The sequence below is a fragment of the Bufo gargarizans genome, chromosome 2, assembly GCF_014858855.1.
Source record: "Bufo gargarizans isolate SCDJY-AF-19 chromosome 2, ASM1485885v1, whole genome shotgun sequence".
Lineage (NCBI taxonomy): Eukaryota > Metazoa > Chordata > Amphibia > Anura > Bufonidae > Bufo > Bufo gargarizans.
In genome coordinates this window covers 140,354,054-140,380,499 of record NC_058081.1, presented here as the reverse complement: position 1 = coordinate 140,380,499, position 26,446 = coordinate 140,354,054, and positions in this window count along the sequence as shown.

The following is a 26,446-nucleotide window of genomic DNA, read 5'->3' as shown; positions in this document are numbered from 1 at the left end:
CAATTGCGTTCAGTTGTTCAGTTTTTTCCGCGCGGGTGCAATGCGCTTTGATGCGTTTTTCACGCGCGTGATAAAAAACGGAAGGTTTACAAACAACATCTCTTAGCAACCATCATTGAAAAACGCATCGCACCTGCACTTGCTTGCGGATGCAATGCGTTTTTCACGCAGCCCCATTCACTTCTATGGGCCAGGGCTGCGTGAAAAACGCAGAATATAGAACATGCTGCGATTTTCACGCAGAACTGATGCGTGAAAAACAACGCTTATGTACACAGACCCATTGAAATGAATGGGTCAGGATTCAGTGCGGGTGCTATGCGTTCACGTCACGCATTGCACCCGCACGGAAAACTCGCTCGTGTGAAAGGGACCTAAGGCCTCTTTCACACGGGCGTCATGTTTTTTGCCCGGATAAGAGGCGGGTGCGTTGCGGGAAAATGCGCGATTTTTCTGCGCGAGTGCAAAACATTGTCATGCGTTTTGCACTTGCGTGAGAAAAATCGCGCATGTTTGGTACCCAGACCCGAACTTCTTCACAGAAGTTCGGGCTTGGGATTGATGTTCTGAAGATTGTATTATTTTCCCTTATAACATGGTTATAAGGGAAAATAATAGCATTCTGACTACAGAATGCTTTGTATAATAGTGCTGGAAGGGTTAAAAATAATAAAAAAGTTAACTCACCTTCTCCTCTTGTTCGCGCAGATGCCACTCTGTTCTTTAGCTGTGGACTGAATGACCTGAGGTGACGTCAGATCACATGCTCCAATCACATGGTCCATCACCATGGTGATGGAGCATGTGATCTGACGTCATCAAAGGTCCTTTAGCCCACAGATAAAGAACAGACCGGCATCTGCGCTAACAAGAGGAGAAGGTGAGTTAACTTTTTTATTATTTTTAACCCCTCCAGCACTATTATACAAAGCATTCTGTATTCAGAATGCTATTATTTTCCCTTATAACCATGTTATAAGGGAAAATAATACAGTGAATAGACTGTCACCTAGAACCCATGCGTGAAAATCGCACCGCATCCGCACTTGCTTGCGGATGCATGCGATTTTCACGCAACCCCATTCATTTCTATAGGGCCTGCGTTACGTGAAAAACGCACAAAGAGGAGCATGCTGCGATTTTCACGCAACGCACAAGTGATGCGTGAAAATCACCGCTCGTGTGCACAGTCTCATAGAAATGAATGGGTCAGGATTCAGTGCGGGTGCAATGCGTTCACCGCACGCATCGCACCCGCACGGAAAACTCGCCCGTGTGAAAGGGGCCTAAGTGTATTTAATGTCATCACTGATTGCAATATCTGAATGATTTGATCTATGTACCCATCTGTCAATCAGGATATGACATAATACTGATTTTCCACCATGTTTTATGTTGATGCTGAAATCAACTTGATGTTGAAATCAACTTGAACTGTCCACATATTTGAATAACATTTTAATCTGGTGTTTTACATAGTAACATGCATAGTAACATAGTACATAAGGCCGAAAAAAGACACTTGTCCATCCAGTTCGGCCTGTCATCCTGCAAGTTGATCCAGAGCAAGGCAAAAAAAAAAAATGTGAGGTAGAAGCCAGTTTTCCTCACTTTAGGGGAATAAAAAATTCCTTCCCGACTCCAATCAGGCAATCAGAATAACTCCAGAAATACATCCGGGCCCCTCTTTAAACAATAAAAAAGAAAAAAGTAATAAACAAAGAAAAATCGCAAAGAAAACGCATGAAAGAAGAACCATACTAAAGATAGATAGTGTAGAAACCTAACTCTGAACAAGATCTGATATCTATCATTGATATTGTAAACTACAGTATCTGATCTAGAAAGTATATAAAAGAAGAAAAATTGCAATAAATAAATTGCAAATAAACTGCAATGAATGTTTCCTTAAAAAATCGCAAACACCTAATCCTAAATTTCGGATCCGGCTTCCATGTATTGACTCCACCTTTACCTAGTATATAAGATGGATGCAGACAGGTGTAGCGTAACCACTGAGGAAGGGGTAGTGACATATCCCGAAACGCGTCTGGTAACGCTGCACACCTGTCGAAATACTTCCAGTCGCATGGCCATGCAGACATCATCATAAAAGAATTAGAAAAACTGGGCTTTGACTCTACATACTAGAGACGTTAGTTCCGGACGAGACAGAAATCCCGTAAGTGTGATCCCGTGAGAGTTTGTCAATACAGACCTCGATAATACCTATTAGAGGAGTGCGACGCGAGACGCTGGAGCTTTCCCGCACCGCTCGCCCCTCAGCAACACCAGCGGAGACGCCATGAATAACTCCTGAAGGAAGGAGGTAAGCGGTTGAATAGCCGACACTACCATCTGTCACAATCTGACTAAATAATATATGATCACTACTGATGCTATTACGCCTCGGATTGTATCAGAACTTACCCGAAAGTAACAACACTACTTGCATCATTTGTGATTATTTTTGTCGACAACAACATCAACTTTCCAGGCTCCATAAGGTAACAAAGAGCAATATATGCACTTGTATGGTAAAAGAGATCTTTATTTTTATTACGGACTCTCATAGTAGCGCACACTAGTTGCCCCCTTTGTGGACATTGCGATTTATTTGATTTTACTGATTTTATATTGATTTTATAGTGTCTGATATCATTATATTTACATAATAAATGTGTGTTTGATGTTAGAGTGCTCGCCCAACACATTTTTACTTTAGCTTTAGCCTCTCTTGAGAGGTAGGGTGTCCTCTCTATTGGGTTGGTAGCACCATACCATAGGTAATAGGGAGTGAGCCACCTCTACAACAGAGTACTATGTTACAGATAATACAAACGGATCCGTTCATGACGGATGCATGCGGTTGTATTTTTGTAACTGATCCGTTTTTGCAGATCCATGACGGATCTGCCCACAACGTGAGTGTGAAAGTAGCCTTAGCCGTATTTCAGGCGCAGATGGCGTCGTAAACGGTTATTGAAAAACTATAAAAATTTGATTTGCAGGAAATCTGAATTTTATGGAGCTTCATGGTAACGAATCGATTTATTCCTAAAATTGCAGCTACTTGTGTTACAGAATGAAAGTAAGAAGCCCAGGAACAAGTGATCACCCGTAATGCAGTGCAGACAGTCAATCAGCAGATGGTCATCCCCTGTGATGTCACAGCCCTATAAAAATTCTAATCCTGCCCGGTCTCAGCCATTTTGCAGTGAACTGAGCATAGAGACAGATGTGCCAAGTGCTAGGGACAGTGTTTAACTGTTAAATGGATAAGCAATTCTATTACGCCTTCTAATTTAAATGTTATTGTGGTTTCCATCTTCATTTATAGATAAGTAATTCTATTACACCTTGATTCTCAAATTGGGGTGAATAAGCTGCCTATTTTTACTGTTATTGGGGTAGCTACCTTGTTTCATAGATAAGAAATACTATTAGGCCTTGATTTATAAATTGGGGTGAATAAGTAGTGTCATTTAACTGTTATTGGGGTGTCCCCCCTTGTTAAATAGATAAGCAAATCTATTATGCCTTGATTCTCAAATTGGGGTGAATAAGTAGTGTAAATGAATTGTTATTGTGGTTTCCACCTTGTTTTATAGATGCATAATTCCACTAGGCCTTGAAAAAGCTGAGACATGTGAATAAACCATAAAAAGAGCAAAGCAAGTCAACTGCTAATACCGCTGCCCTTGACGTCAGTAACATCTATACTGCCCTGATGGTGGCCCTATTAAACTAATCTGATCAGTTTCTATGAGGAGGTAAGCTCCAGACTGAACCAGGGTAGTGCTGTGGATGTTGCGAATCTAGACTTTTCAAAGGTGCTCGATACTCTGTCACATAGATACAGTAGATAAAAAGAGAACACCTGAATTAGGGGAGAATATGCACAAATTACATTGATAGGAAGCAGAGGGAGGTTATTATTGAAACATATTCCAGGTTAGTTGCCAGTGGGTTACCACAGTACCTCAGTATTGGACCTTCTGCTTTTTATTATATTTATTAATGACCTTGTAGTGTTTTTACAGAGTAGAATTCCAACATCTGCAGATGACGCTAATTAATCAACAAAAATAATATTACAGTAGAATATGGGGAAGTTGGAGGCCTTAGTCAAGAAACAGCAAATTACATTTAATGTGGTTAAATGTAAGGTTATGTATAGAGACGAGCGAAGTTTTCAAAAATTCTATTCTGAAGTTTCTCAGCTATTTCCCAGCTGCAGGGAGCGTGTATCTCAGCGTACATCACTGTGCTTTGCAGCAATATGCATAGCTAATCCGCTTTGGTAGTGAAACAGTTACTGCATGTCAGTATGACAGGCAGTTGACAGGCATCCAGGGACATAACTACCATAGGGGCAACCACACGGCTGCTATGGGGCCCAGGGCAAGAGCGGGCCCAGTTGGAATCATCTCCTCTTCTACTGGGGATGAAAACTTGGTCAGAACTCTACCCTCTAAAGAAACAACTTTTAGTAAATGAGGCAGTGGAAATGAGGCAGTGGAAAAAATAACCCAAAGGTCATTGAAAAGGGTTTAGGCGGAAACCCTTCTGTCCTGTGTTGGGGCCAAGTTTGATCCTTGCTATGGGGCCCTTACTTTTCTATTTACTCCACTGCAGGCATCACTCTTAGAATCAGTTCACACTTAACTTATTTGGTCAGTTATGGGGCCAAAACTGACCAAAAAACTGAATTGTCAACTCTGCCTTACAGGTCAATTTTAATGTCAGGTATAAAGGACTTAACCGTGCAGTGGCCCAAGATTCTACTATAGAGTGAAAGAGCGCACTCCTTTTACACCATCAGCCGATACACATAGATTTCTACAGAACCTGTTCACCTACAAAATCAGTAGTATCAGACCTCTATGTCACCCCAATTACAGAATTAAGAATGAATGGATTTACTTATGCATAAAAGAACGTGAACACCCCAAAGTCAGTAGTATCAGGGAAAAATGTAATCCCAATTAAAGAATCAAGGATTAACTGATTTACTTATGCATAAAATAATATGAATGCCTCAAATCAGTAGTATCAGGCCTCAATCTCACCATAATTACAGAATAAAAGATCCATGGATTTACTTATGTATAAAAGAACATGAACACCCAAAAATCAGTAGTATAGAACGCTTTTTAACCCCAATAAGTGCAGCAAGGTGTAATTGAGTGGCTACTCTATTAGCCAAGCTTTACACTGCTCTATTGGCCCCTGCACTCTCATTATAGTGTAGATAAAGTATCCCTATAATCTCCCTACACTATCTCTAAGCTGTCCCTGACCCCCCAAGACTCTGCGGTTCGCTTTCCTCCCATTTTGTAGCCGCAGGGCACAGAAGAGAGGTGGCAAGCCGAGGAAGCCACAGGGAGACAGGCAGAGAAAGAGAAAAAGAGAGAGAGAGAGAGAGGGAAAGAGAGAGATAGGCTGGTTGCCAGACTGGCCGGACAGGTATATTTTCTGGCCAGACAAACCCAGACTTCTTCCCCTGAGATAAATCGGGAAGGGTGATATGTGACTTTTAGTCCTATACAAGCCACTAATTTGGTAAACTCCCTCCCTGACCCGAACAGCACCCCATGCCCTTTTATAGGGCATTGGAACAGATCAGTAAAACTTACTCTGCCACATGGAGGGAATTAGCAGGACTTACCCAGATTAAGGTGGGAGATTCTTTCTGGCCCACAATGGAGAAGGATCTACTACCTCCCAACCATGGGGAGGCGGAGTTTTTGAAAACCTACCAATCTGGGGAACGATACTGTGACCTGTTAGAACAATAGGCTAGGACCAGGCTGACAGATCAATAAATTCAAATTCAAGACATGAAGCAAGATAAGGGAGAGTCAGTGGAGAAATTTGCAAATCGAATGGAACAAATGTTCAAAGATCTCGGTTTTACTAAACACTACTGGGATGCTGTCTAGTGCTTTTGATGATGGACTAAAACCCCATATTCAAAAGCCACTAAAAACTGCCCGCCCAGAGTATCGTTCTGTTCCTATTGAGACATTAATTCTGGTAGAAAAAAGTATTGAAGCAGCCCCCAGGACTAGCATAATGCTTGTAACAGGGGAGAATGCCCCCCTCCCCCAGGAAGATAACAGACCCGCTCGTCTCAACTATGGGTGTGGCCAGCTTGTGTATTTCAAAAGGGTGTGCCCACATCGCCCCCCTCAGCGAGGAAGAGGGGGGCCGCCTCATGTGTTTCCATTGGCTCCCCCCCCAACAGTAGAGAGGGAGGAATATCACCACGCCTCATAGGACAGGGGCAAGCCAGATCCACACGTCAGAGAAGCCAACCCCACTATGGCCACCCCCCTGTGGCCCTGCACTTCTGTGCAGCTGCAGATAGGAGGGGATATGCACACATTTCTTGTCGATACTGGTGCAGCCAGAAGTGTAATCTGACGTGATGAGATCCCCGCCCCAGCTTTTTTAGACAAAATCACTGTGCAGTGTGTTGGCATAGATGGTCGTTCTAGGTCCTTTCCCCTAACCAAACCTCTTGATGTTTCTTTTTGCCCGCAGCCCTGTACTGGAGTACTCTCGCAATTTGTAGTTTCCTCCACATGTCCACTTAACCTTCTAGGGGCGGACTTACTACAAAAGATGCAATCTATTATTCAGTTTCACCCTGATGGCACTGTTACCCTTTCTTCTCCTCTGCAGCCAGAGGAAACAGTAATGCTGGCCGCCCTTAGATCCTTAGACGACTGTCCGCCCACTACTGAGCCATATCCAGCTGCTGTGCTGTCTGTCATGCCTGAGACACCGTGGTACCTGGACAGTCATGCCTCAAGGGGCTCAAAATAGCCCATCTCAATTCAGCAAAGCCTTGTCATCTATCTTGGATGAATGGAAACAAAATCCTGATGATGTTGAGCTGCTCCAGTATGTGGACGATCTTTTAGTGTCTGTCCAGGACACACATATCTGTTCAGATGCCTCACTCTCTTTACTTTTTCTTTCTGTCAGCTCAGGGGTGCAAGGTTTCCAAAGACAAAATCCAGTGGTGTCGATTAAAAGTGGTGTTCCTCGGACATTGCCTCAGTCCGGGTGCTAAACACCTTACAGAGGAGAGGAAGAAAGCTATTTTGCAAATTAAAGAACTTACTACCTCTAAACAACTGCAAGCCTTTCTGAGACTCATATCTTACTGTTGCCCTTGGATCCTGGATGCTTCCATTCTTATGCAGCCTCTGTATGATTGCGTACCGCATGCCCCTTTTTACTTGACAGAAGATACTAAACACTGTTTTAAACAGTTGCAGGAAGCGGCCTTGTCCTCTCCTGCCCTGGGATTGCCTAACTTTGACCTACCCTTCAGACTGTTTGTCATGGATCGTCAGCGACATGCAACTGGGGTCCTCCCCCAGAGTCATGGAGGCAGGTACAGGCCCCTGGGCTACTACTCAGCCTGCTTGGACCCAGTAGCTCGTGGGACACCCTCCTGTATTTGAGCTATCCACGTCTGTCATCTCCTCCTGGACAAAACTTCTGACATTGTCCTGGGTCGCCCCCGCATATTTTAGCCCCCATGACATTTCTGCAATCCTCCAGCAAACTCAGCCAAAACATCTCTCAGCTGATAGGCATCTCCGTATGCAGTGTTCCCTTTTACTTCCGGATACTGTTACTATAGCTAGATGTCATGTGCTCAACCCCGCTTCCCTCCTCCCTTTACCTCAAGGGGGGACAGCTGAGGCGGATGGTGTTTATTCTGCTGCTGATTTTTACTCTGGAGACTGTCATGATTGCACAGAATTGATTAAACAAGAGACTAAGCCTCTTCCAAATGTAACTGAAACAACTTTGGACAACCCTGACCTCAACTTGTTTGGGGATGGATCCGGATATGCAGATGAACAAGGCAGGTATCACACTGGATATGCTGTCACCTCTTCAGAGAAGTGTTGTAAGCCCACCCTCTTTCTCCTGACAAATCTGCCCAAGAGGCTGAACTGATAGCTCAGCTCTCGCTGAAGCCTGCAGAATAGCTGAGGGGAAAACTGCCAATATGTACACATACGCTAGATACGCCTATGGAGTACCCTATGAATTCAGTCCCATCTGGAAGAAACATTATTTTATCACAGCTAACAGGATTCCCATAAAAAATGCTGAAGCTGTGCACACATTGATGGAAGCTTTGGCACTCCCTAAGCAAGTAGCTATACTCAAAGTCAAGGCGCATTCAAGAGCCGATACCCCGGAAACCCAGGGAAAGGTGAGAGCTGATAAAGTAGCAAAGGAAGAGCAATGAAGAAAAGAGAGGAGGTGAAGATGATGGCAGTGCAGACAAGATCCAGGGCTGCAAGAGATCAGACAGGTATACCAAGTGGACTCCTCCTCACAAAGGAAACATTGGTGGATATACAAGAAGCGGCATCAGAAGAGGAGAAAGAAGTGTGGTTTGAAAACGGAGGAGGCCCTGATGAAGACCGGATTTGGAGGAAAGGACACCTTCTCTGTCTGCCTCAAAGTCTCTACCCTGCAGTAGTCTCTTGGTCTCATAGGCCCACACATCAAGGAAAATCTGCAATGAATGACCTCGTCTCTTCTATATGGCTTGCCCCTACCAGCACTACACTCGCCACTCGACATGTTAATAGCTGCATGGTCTGTACCAAATGTAATCCTGGGAAGATGAAAAAGTCCCTATGAAGTGCCTACAAAAACCTCTCTATCCCTTTCAAAGGATACAGATGCCCCCTGCTCAAGGGTTCCAGTATGTCCTGGTGGTCATAGACATATTCTCTGGATGGCCTGAAGCCTACCCCGTGAAGAATCAGATGGCAAAGACAACAGTGAAGAAGTTGTTAAATGAAATTGTCTGTAGATTTGAGGTACCTGAAGTGATAGAGAGTGATCAAGGACCTGCCTTCATAGCAGACGTGGCTCAGGAAATATGGGCTGCACTAGGGACCCACCTTGCTTTCCATACTCCATACAGACCGCAAAGCAGAGGAAAAGTGGAAAAAATGAATGGCACATTGAAACTAAAAATGTGGAAAATAGCACAAGAGACTGGAAGGCCATGGCCAGAGGGTCTTCCTATTGCCCTATTCAGTGTCGGACATACCCCTAGAGCAGTGATGGCTAACCTCCGGCACTCCAGCTGTGGTGGAACTACAACTCCCAATACACACAATTGCTTGGCGTTTCCTAGAGCTCCACAGAAATGAATGGAGCATGCTGGGAGTCGTAGTTTCACCACAGCTGGAGTGCCGGAGGTTAGCCATCACTGCCCTAGAGGTAAAGAGAAGCTGTCCCCTTTTGAGAATTTGTTTGGTAGTGCCCCTAAGTTAGGACAGTATTTTCCCCAAACAGTTGCTTTGAAATATGATTGTTTATCTGCCTATGTACAGTTGTGTTCAAAATAATAGCAGTCAGACATCACTAACCTGATCAATCACTGTTTTTGGTAGAAATTATATTTCTACATGGCAAATAATTTACTAACAGGTGTAGTAGAGTAATAGAAACCCAACAAACCCAACAGTCATGACATGCATGCTTCTGATTCTTTGTAATTTAATCACTTATTGAAAGGGGCATGTTCTAAATAATAGCAGTGTGGAGTTCAATGAGTGAGGTGATTCATTCTTTGAGAAACAGGTGGCAATTATTGCCCTTATTTAAGGAAGGAAGGCAGCAAATGTTGTACCAGTTGTGCTGGTTACAGTACATTTCTGTCCGAAATTCTGAGGAAAATAGGTTGTTTCAGACATTGTTCAGAAGAACAGCCTACCTTGATTAAAAAGTTGATTGGAGAGGGGAAAACATATAAATAAGTGCAGAAAATTATAGGCTGCTCTGATAAAATAATCGCAAATGCTTTAAAATGGCAACCAAAACCTGAAAAATGTGAAAGAAGGCGAACAAATACCATTCGAATGGATAGAAGATGTAACGGTCACGTCCACACACACACAGGGGGAAGGATAGTGACCACTGCGCTCCACCCTCACCCCTGGCACTGCCTACTTGCCTCACGAGTCCTGATGACAGGGGACAACTGGATGACAGTCCCTTACTTAGGATATGTGCAGGGAAGACAGACAAGAAATATTACGGAACTTGAACTGACCGGGTCAGAACCAAGAGAGCTATGCAGTACAAAGGGTTAAGCTAAGACTGGTCAGGAGAAGCCGGGGTCAAATACCAGGGGAGTAGAGAAGTACCAGAGGAGTCCGCAAAGAGTAGTCAGGTGGGAGGCGAGGTCACAATACCAGTAGGGATGCGCAGTACAGGAGGAGCAGGCAAAGGATCTTCAGGGAACAGGATCAGGTGAGTATTCAGTAGTCCAACAAATAGCCAGAAACCTAGAATTAACAGGCAACCTGTGGCCAGCAGGCTGCCTGTATTTATAGTGGGGTCTGAAGGTCATGTGACGTTGCCAGCGTCACATGACCGACAGACAGACAAGTCGAGCACCGAGTGATCAGTTCGGTGCTCAAGGCAGACCTAGGAGCAGGGAGCATCCCAGCTAGCAAAGCCGCCCTGGGAACGAGGCCAAACACAGATCCTTGCTCCTGAAGCTAAGAAGCAGGTCTGCGGCTGATGGGAGACCGAGTGGGCATTTGGCGCCCCGTGACAGTACCCCCCTTTTACGAGGGGCCACCGGACCCAAGACTTCAGGCGATGGCCTTTCAGGGTGTTCTAAATGAAATTTTCGAACAAGTCTAGGAGCATGAACCTCCCTGGCGGGTACCCAAGATCTCTCTTCGGGTCCATACCCCTTCCAGTGAATCAGGTACTGTAAGGAATTACGCACTCTCCTGACATCCGCTATCTTAGACACCACATACTTGACAGCATCACTAACAAGAACCGGCAATCTATCAACGGTACAACAGGTTCAAAATACTTTTTAAGTAGAGATTTATGAAATACATTATGAATGTGGAATGACCCGGGCAGATCCAACCTAAACGATACCGGATTAATCACCTCCTTGATCTTATACGGTCCAATAAAACGAGGAGCAAATTTTCTAGAAGCTACCTTGAGAGATAGATTCTTGGAGGACAACCATACTTTATCCCCAACCTAAAAAGTTCACCCCCTTGGAACATCTCCTATCGGCCTTGAGTTTTTGAGAACTTTGAGCCTTTTCTAGGTTCGATTGAACCCGGGCCCAAACTGTGCACAGTTCGGAGGAGAGTTTATCCACTTCAGGGTTAGAGGAGGAGACGGACGACCCAGAATGAAAATGGTATTGAAAACTATGGTTACAAAAGAAAGGGGAGACCCCAGCAGAAGAATTGACACGGTAATTCAAAGCAAATTCAGCCAACGGAAGGAATTTGACCCATAATTGCTGGTCATCAGCAACATACAACCTCAAGAATTGTTCCACAGACTAAGGCGTTCAGTCTGCCCATTACTCTCAGGATGGTAGGCGGAAGAAAAAGACAATGAAATTTTACATCTTTGACAGAAGGCCGTCCAGAATTTGGACACAAACTGCACACACCTGTCAGAAACAATATTTTCCGGGATGCCATGTAAGCGAACAATCTCTCTCACAAAAATAGACGCCAGGGTTTTTGCATTTGGAAGTTTAGACAGGGGAATAAAATGAACTATCTTGCTAAACTTATCGACCACTACCCAAACCACAGTCTTACCCTCTGCCAGCGGTAGGTCAGTTATAAAGTCCATAGAGATATGGGACCAGGGTCTACTGGGAATGGGTAGGGGTCGTAGGTCACCAGCAGGGCGAGTCTTAGGTGTCTTAGACCTGGCACAAACCTCACAGGCTGACACGTAGGACTTGACATAAGATCTAGAAACCAGATCCTTAGTGCCCTCAAAACACGGATGTCCACAAAAGGAAAAATCGTGACACTCCCCCAACAGCTGGAGACGAAATTGTACGGGAACAAACAACTTATCCGTTGGGGTGGATGCCGGTGCCAGATGTAGTTTAGCTTTAATGCGAGCTGAGATATCCTGGGTTAGAGCCGCTAAGAAGATGTTTGCTGGTAGGATGGATTCAGGCGGTTCCTCAGTGGGTTGAAAAGCATGGAAGCTCCGAGATAATGCGTCTGACTTCCCGGCCTGAACGCAATGGAGAAATCAAAACGGGTAGAAAACAGAGCCCATCGGGCTTGCCGGGGATTCAACCTCTTAGCAGACTAGAGACACATTAGGTTTTTATGGTCAGTGATAACAGTTACCCGATGCCTTGCCCCCTCCAAAAAATGCCTCCACTCCTCAAATGCCCATTTAATAGCCAGCAGCTCCCTATGTCGTAGTTTCTCTCCATGGTAGAGAATTTCCTGGAGAAGAAGGCACACGGTCTCAGGTTAGTGAGGCTAGCAGGACCTTGTGAAAAGACTGCTCCTGCGCCGTCCTCGGACATATCCACCTCCACAATAAAGAGTCTCTCCTGATCAGGCTGGATCAGAATGGGAGCGCTACTAAATGCCTTTAATGTTTCAAATGAATAAATGGCCTTGGTAGACAAATTCTCCAAATCCGCCCCTTTCTTAGTAAGGTCGGTCAATGGTTTAGCAATTACAGAAAAATTCTGGATAAATTTAGGATAGTAATTAGCGAAACCCAAAAACCATTGTAAGGCCTTTAAAGATGAAGGCCTTACCCATTGCTTAATTGCCAAAACCTTACCAGGATCCATCTTAAAGGCGTGAGGAGTCAGAACATGCCCTAGAAACAGTATCTCCTGTACACCAAAGACACATTTCTCTTGCTTAGCGGGTAGCTGGTTCTCCCTCAACACCTCTAATACTTGTTTAACATGAGACACATGAGATTCAGGAGAGAATATCAAAATGTCATCAAGATAGACAATAATAAATTTACCTAAGAACTCCCTAAGAATATTGTTCATTAAGTTTTGGAACACAGCTGGGGCATTGCTGAGTCCAAAAGGCATCACCTGATATTAAAAGTGTCCTATCGGCGTATTGAACGCTGTCTTCCATTCATCTCTCTCCTTGATTCGGATTAGATTGTATGCCCCTTTCAGGTCAATCTTGGAAAACCAGGTTGCCCCCAGAACCTGGTTAAATAAATCAGGAATCAATGAGAGAGAGTATCTATTTTGGACAGTGATTTTATTTAATCTCCGGTAATCAATACAAGGCCTAAGACCACCATCCTTCTTCTTACCAAAGAAAAACCCTGCTCCCATAGGAGAGACTGAAGGTCTAATATGCCCTTTAGCAAGGCTCTCCTTAATATAATCTTCCATAGCCTTGCGTTCGGGCTTAGAAAGATTATAAAGTCGCCCTTTAGGAAATTTGGCACCCTCTATTAGCTCTATAGCACAATCATAAGGTCTATGGGGGGGGGGGGGGTAGAACCTCTGGAGTAGGGGATGAGAATACATCAGAATATTCCTTAATAACTGAGGGTAATGTATTAGACCTTACTGAAACCCCAGCCTGGACCACACTTAGGTCCCCATTTCACCAACTCTCCTTTGGACCAATCTATTGTGGGGTTATGTAAAAGGAGCCAAGGCAACCCTAGTACCACCTCAACCGGTAGGTTCTACAGAACTAAAAGAGAACATCCCATGGTTAGAGAAATTTCACAGGTACATGACCTCACCGTACCACCAATCAGGGGAGTAGCATCAATAGCCATGACATGGATAGGTGTAGGTAAAGCAAACATTGGAATACCCAATTTACTAGCATATTCAAAGTCAATAAAGCTGGCCACTGAACCAGAATCAATAAAGGCCTTACCCGGCGCATGCGCATTAATTACTGTGATGCCGTACAAGGAATGGGCATCGCAGTGCGCATGCGCCGGCCGATGGACTGAGTGCGCAGGCGCGGGATCTCTGTGAAACAAGAAGTAAGTAGATGGGTGGTCAGAGGGAAAGGATGGGCGGTCAGAGGGAAAGAATGGGCGGGGGGAAGCGACAATAAGGCTGAGCTAGCTGGGTACCTACGAGGGTAACGCCGCCCCTGGGCACTTGCGAGCCCTCATTTGCATATGGTACTAAGTTGTTTTTTGCCAGTTTTATAAGTCCAGGATTGCTCATAAAGGTAACATTTTTATTAACTGTAAGGCTGCTAGAAAGCTATGGGAAGGGTTAAAAAGGTGAAACTTTGATGACAGACTCCCTTTAAGGAAATGTGTATGCACGAAAGGTACATTTGCTTAACCAGAGAGGGAAATGAATAGTGTTCCTCATGGGGAGATGTGATAACAAATACAGGAACAGATTGGGGATACCGACCAGCAGAGGGGTTTCTCGAAAACATGACAAGGAAACACCTTTGGTGTATAGACTGCATTTTTCTGACAAAGAAAGATCATGGAAAGAAAGGTGTGATCTGACAAAGGCAAAGCCAGGAGAGTGTCACCCTCTGATTCTGGCCCTAGAGAACCCACAGAAAGAAGACCTGGGAAGGTATGTGTTGGGAAGGTATCAAACATCAAGCAGTCTCCCTAACACCCCCTTGTACAGTTCCAATTAGGATATCTTGAAGTCAGGGTAGAGAGGCCTGACTCCTTATCAGGGAATCCTCTTCTCCCAGGGGAGAGTCAAGCCAGGGCCCCGTATACAATGAAGGAAACTTTAGCTGTGGAAACAGGATTCTCTGATAGCAATTTTTGGTTGGAATGGATGAAATATTGTATTTTCGTCCTATAAGACGCCCCTGCCCATAAGACGCAGCAAGGTTTTTGAGGAGGAAAATAAGAAAAAAAAATTTGAACCAAAAGGTGTGCTTTTGGACTAATGGTGGTCTGTGGGTGACACTATTATGGGGGATCTGTGGATGACACACTGTTATGGGGGGATCTGTGGATGACACTGTTATGGAGGAGCTCTGTGGATGGCACTGTTATGGGGGGATCTGTGGATGACACTGTTATGGAGGGGATCTGTGGATGGCACTGCTATGGGGGATCTATGGATGGCACTGGTATGGGGGAATCTGTGGATGGCACTGTTATGAGGGATCTCTGGATGGCACTGTTATGGGGATTTCTAGATGGCACTATGATGGGGGGATCTGTGGATGACACTGCTATGGGGGATCTGTGGAAGACACATATATAGCATCTTATGCTATGTGCCATCCACAGATCCCTCCCATAACAGTGTCCCTGCAGTGTGAATGACCCCCAATACAGGGGCTGGGGGCCAGCATCTGGATTAGGAATGACAGCGGGGACCGGTGCAGTCCCTGTATTCTAAGGCCCCGATCACTGCTGGTGCATTAGAATACAGGGACTGCACCGGTCCCCGCTGTCATTCCTAATACAGATGCCATTCGTCTTATAGTGCGAAAAATATGGTATACAGCATTCCAGGTAAATAGCTTAGGATGTATCACCTGCTCTACATCCAGGCCCCATCTGGGGACTGTACCCCTCCATCTAGATCCTATCCATTATTCCTGTTTTATCGGCCTGTATGTGAATCAGACTATTAATAAGACCATATGTAAAGTTTGGAAAGGGAAATTCCCAATCTTAAGGGAAGCACCATCACCTGGAGAAGGCATCACAATATACAAAGGGAATTATACCTGTTTTGAGATAGAAGGGTCAGAGGGAAAGCACCTGGGTAGATTTCCTAAAGGTTACTGTGGAACTGTGGTCAACACCACTAGGACTACCAAACTCACTTGTGGAACCAGACCCAAGCTCTGGGAGATGTGATATGGTTATGTGCAGAAATGAAGCTGAGGACAAAGTTGGAAATTGTCTGGCATGGAAAATTTGCAATTCGAATATTCGCGCTCAACACTAATGTTTGCATTAATGGTCTGTTGTGTTACCCCCTACATTAGAACACTTCTAGCTAAAGCTGATGCTACGCCGGAGATGCTTATGGGAAAATTTTATGATGAAATTGAAGATGAAAACCGAGGTCCACTGCACTCCCCCTTTATAACACTATTTGGAGGGACAATTAAAGATAGGGACAGATCATCTGACTTCTCCGTGCTCAAATCCAGTGTCATGGAAGTCTATTCATTAGGAATAGGTTGTCATGGAAGCTGGTGAAGAGGAGTCAGAGCATTGGGGCAGATGATTAGGTTTAGGGAAAGAATGATAACCAATGGGGGGGGGGGGGGCTGATAGAGATGTGCATATACAGTATGTATATCATTTTTTAGAAACCAAGATGGCTCCCATATCCTGTTGCTTGAAGCCAAGAATAAAGGACAGCCTGACGGTCTCAGCCCATCCTGGAAGACCCCTCTTCTGGAGGGGTCAGTTGTGATACATACGTTGTACCACTACTACTGACCAATGAGGACATTACACAATGTACTCCTCCCCCTTCCTCACTATGCATAGGAATGTGCTGTGTAATAAAGCTGAGAACTGAATTGACCCTGCTGGTGTCAAGTCGTTTCTTCTGTGCACACAAAATCCTAGAGCTAAGCTATTAATTTGGTGCAGCAAAAGCAAACGTAACAGCTCTGATTAGAGCATCTTTAACAGTGTACTAAATATTAAATACTGAGTAAAACTGCCACTGAAAAACACTTTAATGTGAAAACGTTTTTTTGCATGCTAGCCTTATTGCTTTATGCCAAGACACATTAAACACATACTGTACACATGACTGATTGTTGTTTTAGCTCACGTTGTGGTTTCAGTCCTGTCTAATGCTAGGAGACCTGCCGATGACCTTGGTGTAACTCTTTCTGTTGTCTTTCTTGATGGGGAGTTCTGTGTGTACGTGACATTTTAGACCCTGGTACAGGATGGGGATGAATGGACTCATTATGTCCCACTTAGAGGGTGATAGCTGACAGGCACAGATGCACGACCAATGGGTTGATAAACTTTGAAGCCTTTATTAAATATTCACATGGACAAAAAAATTGGGTGTTCAGGACCCCTTTTTGAGGTCTGAAACAGGAAACAAGTCTCTTCTAGCTTTTGCCACTGCAGCCAGCTTACAGGCAGCACTCAGCATGACCCCATAATTATTGTTGTTCTTTGACAGGGGTGCTGAGCTAAATATTACTGGAGAAGACATGACTGTTTTGGGGCTTTTGTTGTAAACACTTTGCTAGTTGTAGAGTGTCAGGATTCAGTTAACTTTGTTAATCACAGTGATTCAGTTTTACCCCCCTTATTTTCCCATCTCCCTCCCTTTTGTCCTTTCCCTTTCCATGCTCTCTTTATTTGAAAATTGTCAGCAGGTTGAACTTTCCTTTTACTGTTTCTACACTACAAGGTGCTGGAGTTGGATTGCATAAATGGTGATTATAAATGGTAAATGTATAATGACCTTTGACATATCCATCGTAACTTGTCTGTAACTCCTTTGCTGTCAACCCAAAATAAAAACATTTAAACATAAAAAAAAGACTTGAGGATATTTGTGGACAGTAATCTACACTTTAGCAACCAGTGTCATACAGCTGCTGTGGGTGCAGAAGAGGACAACCAACCTAATTAAGGGAATCGGTGATCTAAAGTAACATTTCAAGTTACCAAACACGGGGACATAAATTTTGGATAATCGATGGCTTGGAGTAGATCTGATTACAATGTACAAATATATGAATGGGTAGTACAGAGATATTTCTAATAAGCTTTCTACACCTAGGCCTGTAACCATGACAAGATGGCATCTTCTGTGTCTAGAGGAAACAAGGTTTCACCATCATCATGGACAGGGATCGTTTAATGTAAGTGCAGTGAGACTGTAGAGCTGTCCACCACAAGATGTTGTGATGATTGGACCATTGTACAGTTTTAAAATGGATCGGATGCTTTTCTTTAAAAAATGTATTGCAAATTATTTGTACTAGAAATTGAAATTTGATTCAGGGACTTATTCTGATTGCCCTATTTAGAGTCAAAAAGGTATTTACCCCTATATGGGGCAATTGCCATCCATCTCATTGGGATTTTTTGGCTATCTCTGGATGAACATGGAAGGATTATGGGCTGAACTTGACAGACCCAAAGCTGCCCATATTAATTCAATCACTATCTCACCCAACTCCCTCCTGGCTTCCCCATACACATAAATATTAGGCTCAGCCAAACGTGTATGTGTATTTGATGGGGAGAGCAGAGAAAGCTGATGCCAGGCACCTCTGGCAGCAGTATATCTTCAGGGAGAACAAAACAATTGGGCGAAAATATTCATAATAATTTCACCTGATCCTTGTCTCCCCCCGACATCATCTGTCACACATTAGTGTGTTGGCCGAACCCACCATTCTCGGCAGGTTTAGCCTACAAAAGACTACTGTGTATGTCCAGCTTTAGTCTTTCTTCAACCTTATGAAGAATTTATGTCCAATTGTATAGTCTTCTTTAGGTAGTTTACTTAAAGGGGTTGTCTCACTTCAGCAAATGGCATTTATCATATCAAACCATTTAAAAACGGGTATCCGGAATCAGTTTTGGTACCCATTGGTACCTCGGTACCAAAGCCGACTAAAAAAAGCCGACCAAAGCCGACTAAAAAAAATGCAAAATGTTTTTCAATTTGAAAAATCAAATCCCAAAGTTATTAAAACAAATTTGGGCCCATACATTTTAATGCTGTACGGAGACAAATCTCTGTACTGCATTGAAGTTTTGAGTGAAGCTTCACTCATCTCTAGTGTCCACATATGCAAGGCCACTGGATATCAATCTACACAGACTATAATTTCAACATAAGACACCTCTACCAAATGTTAGATTAAGAGAATATTATGCATTTAACTATATTTTTGTGTAATAACCATACTGGATATACAGTTATTAGAGCTGTTATGGTCACTTTTGTTTCAACAAACTTTGTGTAAATCAATAGTCCTGGAGAATATAAGAAACTTTGTAATATGTTATATCAGAGGGAATTGCTTCTTTCTTCCCTGACCCCATTCATAAACTAATATTCTTTGCTAGGTCCATCTTGACAAGACAGCGGTCAGCTCTCTGAATCTAAATCAGATTTCATGCTGCCCATAGAAGACTATGGAGAGGAGAAGGGTGGGAGTGAACTGACAGGGAGAAGAGTAAAAAAAACTAAAAAAAACAGCACTTATTGTTCATGTTTCTTTTGTTCGTTTGTGATTGTAAAAGAAAACCTAATTAAATATAGTATTATTCAAAGTTATAGAATGAAAGAATCCAGGGGGTTAATGTTATTCATACTATGGAGTCACAGCAGTTCAGCTTCCCAAGTGCCCTTCTGCTACTTTCACACTAGCGTTTTTGCTGGATCCGTTACTGATAATACAACCATTTGCATCCGTTATGAACGGATCCGGTTGTATTATCTTTAACATAGTCAAAACGGATCCGTCTTGAACTCCATTGAAAGTCTGTTTTCTATTGTGTTAGATAGTGTTAGAGTTAAACGGATCCATCCCTATTGACTTGCATTGTGGGTCATGACGGATCCGTCTTGCTCCGCATCCCATGACGGAAAAAAAAACGGCAGCATGTTGCAGTTTGCTGTCCGGTATAAGAACGCAACCAAATGGAACGGAATGCATTTTGGAGCATTCCATTCTGTTCAGTTATGTTTTTCCCCCTTGACAATGAATGGGGACAAAATGGAAGCGTTTTGTGATGTACACAATAGAAACCCTAGTGTGAAAGTAGCCTTCCAAGTAATTGAAAGGTTATAAGATTCATAAAACTAGAAGATGTGAAATGAAACTTAAATAATGAAGTAGTTTATTGCAGAAGGTACTTTGCACATTGGAATAGTTTACATACTGTAGCTTTATTTTTTAATCTTTATCTTCTTTTATTAGCAGTATCTTTGTACTGGCTTCTCTTCTCTTTGTCCTTTTGTCCCTTTCCCCCACCCTCCTTATGCTTTCTACCACTTTCTATTTTTATATATCTTGTGACATTTTATAGCCCAGCTTCTAGATAATGTCATCTATACTTTTGTACACCTGTGTCACACATTATTATAAAATGACCTCAGTCTTATGTAAAGGTGATGGATATTTAAAGGGATTGTCTCATCTTGACAAAACTTTGCATATGCCCTAATAAAAGGTATAAACATTCATAGAAGGAGATGCAAGGTGAAAGAGCAGCTATTTCTAGGGAGCCTTGTGAGTTGTGGAAGAAGCCGTTTGGATTATGTCTAGTGTTGCACATAATGATTTTTAAATCTATACATCTCTCAGAATCCCTTATACCATACAATAAATACCCTCTGTTTGTTTGGTGATATTTAAAGAAGGGCTGTTGAAATATGTGCTTCTGTAATCATACATTTGGCAGAGTATTCATCAGGCACACTTACTTGGAAGAGCTGGTAAGACAGAGCTCAAATTTGGTCAGATGACTGCCTGGCAAAATGTCTTCACAAAAAAGACAAAATTGATGTTAGCATTCCTATAGGCCTGTAAAACAGCCTAAGCAGCCCTAAAAACCTCCCAGTTGTACCGGTGACATCAATTGACTCACTGCTAGGCACAAGCCTCTGCCTAGCATGCCCATGAGAATCCCGGTACATCACCAGCTGTGGAGAAAAAGCCTTTGTCCTGCACTATGCAGGGCAAGGGGGAGCAGCGGAGCTAGAAATGCTCCGATGCTCCACTGACACAGGGTAAACATGTGACGGGGCACTCATGTGCGGGTTGAGTTCTGAACCCGGACAACCCCTTTAAATGTATAAATGACAAGTTTTACTTAATCTTTTCCCAACTGTATATCAATCTGCTCAGCTCCTCCTGGTCTATAACATGCTGCCTGCAGATTGCACTGCATTTCATGGTGACAGGTTCTATTTAACCTTTTTCATGCCTGGGCTATTTTCCATTTTCGCGTTTTCATTTTATACTCTCTGCCTGTCATGTTTGGGGAGGTGGGTTTGGTTCAAGAGAACCCAGGAACATACAGAAAACAGACCAGAGAGCCCAAACAAAAACTTTATTAACAAGTAGTGACCAAACTCAACTGGTATGATCCTGAGCAAACAAGTAGGGAACAGCGACAGATGTAAAACCACAGGCCAAGGGACTGATTGGACTTAGAGCCAAGCCCTAAGGGTGTTATTCCAGTGCTCCCTTGGTTTTCGTCCTTTAACCCCTATACAGGGATCTGTTCTTCGCCACATGGGAGCAACCAGACCTCTACTTCCTGGGGTGGTCCCGGTACACTTGGCCCAAAGCTGAAAGCCAACAGATGCTGGTGCATGACACCAGCGGGCCAGGCACATAACAAAACAATACTATAGGCAAACTGGAAACAAACAAACCTGTAACATACGACACTGTTCAGACATAAACCAAGTACTGAAACACAGACAAGCCACATAGTCAGGAACCCATGCAGAACAGATACAGGACACATGGCGAGCACAGGCCGACTAATACATGCAGACAAAGACAGACGCCTGGGTCCCATACAGAGCTGGATGCATGGCGGTCACAGACAGAGCTAAACAAACATGAAGACAGACAGATACCTGGACCCCATGTGGAAAATGATACATGGCGGTCACAGACAGCGCTGAACATAGCGATATAGATCCATTGCCAGGAGTCCGATGCATGGCACACCCAGACAGAGTTGAACGTAGAGAGACAGAAGCACTCCCAGACAGGCTGAGACATGGTTGAATTAACATACAGAGAAATAGTAACAAAGTACATAGACCAGAATACATGTGGAATGGGGAGCGTGGTGTTCCTAGTCAGACTAGGCCATAGTAACATCGATGAAATACCAGACGCCCACACAGATCAGGGTACAATGACTAACACCCAGGTCATGAGCATGCACCCTACACACAGCAATCCTGGAGACACACTCGTGTCAGGCACACAGCTCACAGGACTAAATAGCTGGGTAATGAGAGGACCAGACAACCTGGTAATTAAACACACGGACCAGGAAAACATTAACCCAACTTGAACACAGCATACAAATCACAAGAGACAGTTCACGCATAGCCACAGAACACCATGGCCAGCACGCAACTAGCATACATGGGAATAGTCAACTGCAGCCAGTACGCAAGCACAGACAGACAGCCAACATGGCAACAAAGTGTCACTGACAACTGCACTGTCATACAAACATCGGAAGTACACAGATACACAGGACACAGTTCACACACTCGAAGGCAGTAGCCAGCATGTACCACCCAAGGAACCAGCGTACAGGGGCAACAGCTCGCAGCCAGTACACAAGAGCGCATGCAGCTGCCTTCCCAGTGACATAACTTTTTATTTTTCACATAGCCATATGAGGGCTTGCAAGTTGTACTTTCTAATGACTACAATTATTATTGAGTACAATGTAGTGGGAAGCTGGTCAAAAAAAAATCCAAATGAGTTGAAATTGAAAAGCACAATTCTGCCAGTTTTACAGGTTTTGTTTTTACGACTTTTCCTATGCAGTAAAACTGACCCATGCCCCTCATTGGGTACCTGAGGGGCTAAATGTCTGCGATCAGCATTATCGTCAATTGCGGATATTAGCCCCAGGTCACTGCTGTGTGTGGCAGATGTCCTGAAAGAAATTAAAGAGGTTTTCCTGGTTCAAAGCTGAACCCGGACTAATCCTTTTTTTCAACCTGGCAGCTCCTCTGAGAGTGAAATGCTTCGATGTTCTCCCTATGCCCTTCGCTGTATTGTGCAGGGCAAGGGCCTTTTTGTTTACATTTTTACTCTGCTAGGCGGAGGATTCCACCTAGCAGTATTGCCGGTGACATCACTGGCACTAATGGGCGGGCTTAAAGGGCTTCTGTCAGCCTACTAAACCGTTTTTTTTTTTTGTTTACTAATAATCCCTATACTGCGAGCTCTGCATACATAAGTTAAATAATCATTTTGGTTCAGTAGAATTTGCTAAAAAGCTATTTTTTAAATATGCAAATTACCTTGCTACCAGCAAGTAGGGTGGCTACTTGCTGGTAGCAGCCGCATCCTCCGATCCTAATGACGCCCCCTGCGCATTGTGATTGACAGGGCCAGGGAACGGAATCGTTCTCTGCTGGCCCTGCCTGTTTGCATTCAATATCTGGCGCCTGCGCCGCGGCCGTACCTATCTTCAATCTGCGCAGGCTCACTGAGAGGCGGCCGCTTGCTCGCCCGCTCCATCCTCAATGCGCCTGCGCCGATGACGTCACATCTACACCCAGCGCAGGCGCATTGAGGATGGAGCGGCCGAGCGAGCGGCCGCCTCTCAGTGCGCCTGCGCAGATTGAAGATAGGTACGGCCGCGGCGCAGGCGCCAGATATTGAATGCAAACAGGCAGGGCCAGCAGAGAACGATTCCGTTCCCTGGCCCTGTCAATCACAATGCGGAGGGGGCGTCACTAGGATCAGAGGATGCGACTGCTACCAGCATGTAGCCGCCCTACTTGCTGGTAGCAAGGTAATTTGCATATTTTAAAAATAGCTTTTTATCAAATTCTACTGAACCAAAATGAATATTTAGCTTATGTATGCAGAGCTCGCAGTATAGGGATTATTAGTAAACAAAAAAAAAAAACGGTTTAGTGGGCTGACAGAAGCCCTTTAAGTGCTGCAACAGGCTAGGGCACCAGGCTTTCTGCTAGGTGGAAGCCTCTGCCTAAAAAACGCAGCATGTTGCAGTTTGCTGTCTGGTATAAGAACGCAACCAAACGGAACGGAATGCATTTTGGAGCATTCCATTCTGTTCAGTTACGTTTTTTCCCCTTGACAATAAATGGGGACAAAATGATAGCGTTTTGTGACGTACACAATAGCAACCCTAGTGTGAAAGTAGCCTTCCAAGTAATTGAAAGGTTATAAGATTCATAAAACAAGAAGATGTGAAATGAAACTTAAATAATGAAGTAGTTTATTGCAGAAGGTACTTTGCACATTGGAATAGTTTACATACTGCAGCTTTATTTTTTAATCTTTATCTTCTTTTATTAGCAGTATCTTTGTACTGGCTTCTCTTCTCTTTGTCCTTTTGTCTTCTTGTATATATCGTGTGACATTTTATAGCCCAGCTTCTAGATAATGTCATCTATACCTTTGTACACCTATGTCACACATTATTATAAAATGACCTCAGTCTTATGTAAAGGTGATGGTTATTTAAAGGGATTGTCTCATCTTTACAAAACTTTGCATATGCCCTAATAAAAGGTATAAACATTCATAGAAGGAGATGCAAGGTGAAAGAGCAGCTATTTCTAGGGAGCCTTGTGAGTTGTGGAAGAAGCAGTTTGGATTATGTCTAGTGTTGCACATAATGATTTTTAAATCTATACATCTCTCAGAATCCCTTATACCATACAACAAATACCCTCTGTTTGTTTGGTGATATTTAAAGAAGGGCTGTTGAAATATGTGCTTCTGTAATCATACATTTGGCAGAGTATTCATCAGGCACACTTACTTGGAAGAGCTGGTAAGACAGAGCTCAAATTTGGTCAGATGACTGCCTGGCAAAATGTCTTCACAAAAAAGACAAAATTGATGTTAGCATTCCTATAGGCCTGTAAAACAGCCTAAGCAGCCCTAAAAACCTCCCAGTTGTACTGGTGACATCAATTAACTCACTGCTAGGCACAAGCCTCTGCCTAGCATGCCCATGAGAATCCCGGTACATCACCAGCTGTGGAGAAAAAGCCTTTGTCCTGCACTATGCAGGGCAAGGGGGAGCAGCGGAGCTAGAAATGCTCCGATGCTCCACTGACACAGGGTAAACATGTGACGGGGCACTCATGTGCGGGTTGAGTTCTGAACCCGGACAACCCCTTTAAATGTATAAATGACAAGTTTTACTTAATCTTTTCCCAACTGTATATCAATCTGCTCAGCTCCTCCTGGTCTATAACATGCTGCCTGCAGATTGCACTGCATTTCATGGTGACAGGTTCTATTTAACCTTTTTCATGCCTGGGCTATTTTCCATTTTTGCGTTTTCATTTTATACTCTCTGCCTGTCATGTTTGGGGGGGTGGGTTTGGTTCAAGAGAACCCAGGAACATACAGAAAACAGACCAGAGAGCCCAAACAAAAACTTTATTAACAAGTAGTGACCAAACTCAACTGGTATGATCCTGAGCAAACAAGTAGGGAACAGCGACAGATGTAAAACCACAGGCCAAGGGACTGATTGGACTTAGAGCCAAGCCCTAAGGGTGTTATTCCAGTGCTCCCCTGGTTTTCGTCCTTTAACCCCTATACAGGGATCTGTTCTTCGCCACATGGGGGCAACCAGACCTCTACTTCCTGGGGTGGTCCCGGTACACTTGGCCCAAAGCTGAAAGGCAACAGATGCTGGTGCATGACACCAGCGGGCCAGGCACATAACAAAACAATACCATAGGCAAACTGGAAACAAACAAACCTGTAACATACGACACTGTTCAGACATAAACCAAGTACTGAAACACAGACAAGCCACATAGTCAGGAACCCATGCAGAACAGATACAGGACACATGGCGAGCACAGGCCGACTAATACATGCAGACAAAGACAGACGCCTGGGTCCCATACAGAGCTGGATGCATGGCGGTCACAGACAGAGCTAAACAAACATGAAGACAGACAGATACCTGGACCCCATGTGGAAAATGATACATGGCGGTCACAGACAGCGCTGAACATAGCGATATAGATCCATTGCCAGGAGTCCGATGCATGGCACACCCAGACAGAGTTGAACGTAGAGAGACAGAAGCACTCCCAGACAGGCTGAGACATGGTTGAATTAACATACAGAGAAATAGTAACAAAGTACATAGACCAGAATACATGTGGAATGGGGAGCGTGGTGTTCCTAGTCAGACTAGGCCATAGTAACATCGATGAAATACCAGACGCCCACACAGATCAGGGTACAATGACTAACACCCAGGTCATGAGCATGCACCCTACACACAGCAATCCTGGAGACACACTCGTGTCAGGCACACAGCTCACAGGACTAAATAGCTGGGTAATGAGAGGACCAGACAACCTGGTAATTAAACACACGGACCAGGAAAACATTAACCCAACTTGAACACAGCATACAAATCACAAGAGACAGTTCACGCATAGCCACAGAACACCATGGCCAGCACGCAACTAGCATACATGGGAATAGTCAACTGCAGCCAGTACGCAAGCACAGACAGACAGCCAACATGGCAGCAAAGTGTCACTGGCAACTGCACTGTGATACAAACATCGGAAGTACACAGATACACAGGACACAGTTCACACACTCGAAGGCAGTAGCCAGCATGTACCACCCAAGGAACCAGCATACAGGGGCAACAGCTCGCAGCCAGTACACAAGAGCGCATGCAGCTGCCTTCCCAGTGACATAACTTTTTATTTTTCACATAGCCATATGAGGGCTTGCAAGTTGTACTTTCTAATGACTACAATTATTATTGAGTACAATGTAGTGGGAAGCTGGTCAAAAAAAAATGAGTTGAAATTAAAAAGCACAATTCTGCCAGTTTTACAGGTTTTGTTTTTTCGACTTTTCCTATGCAGTAAAACTGACCC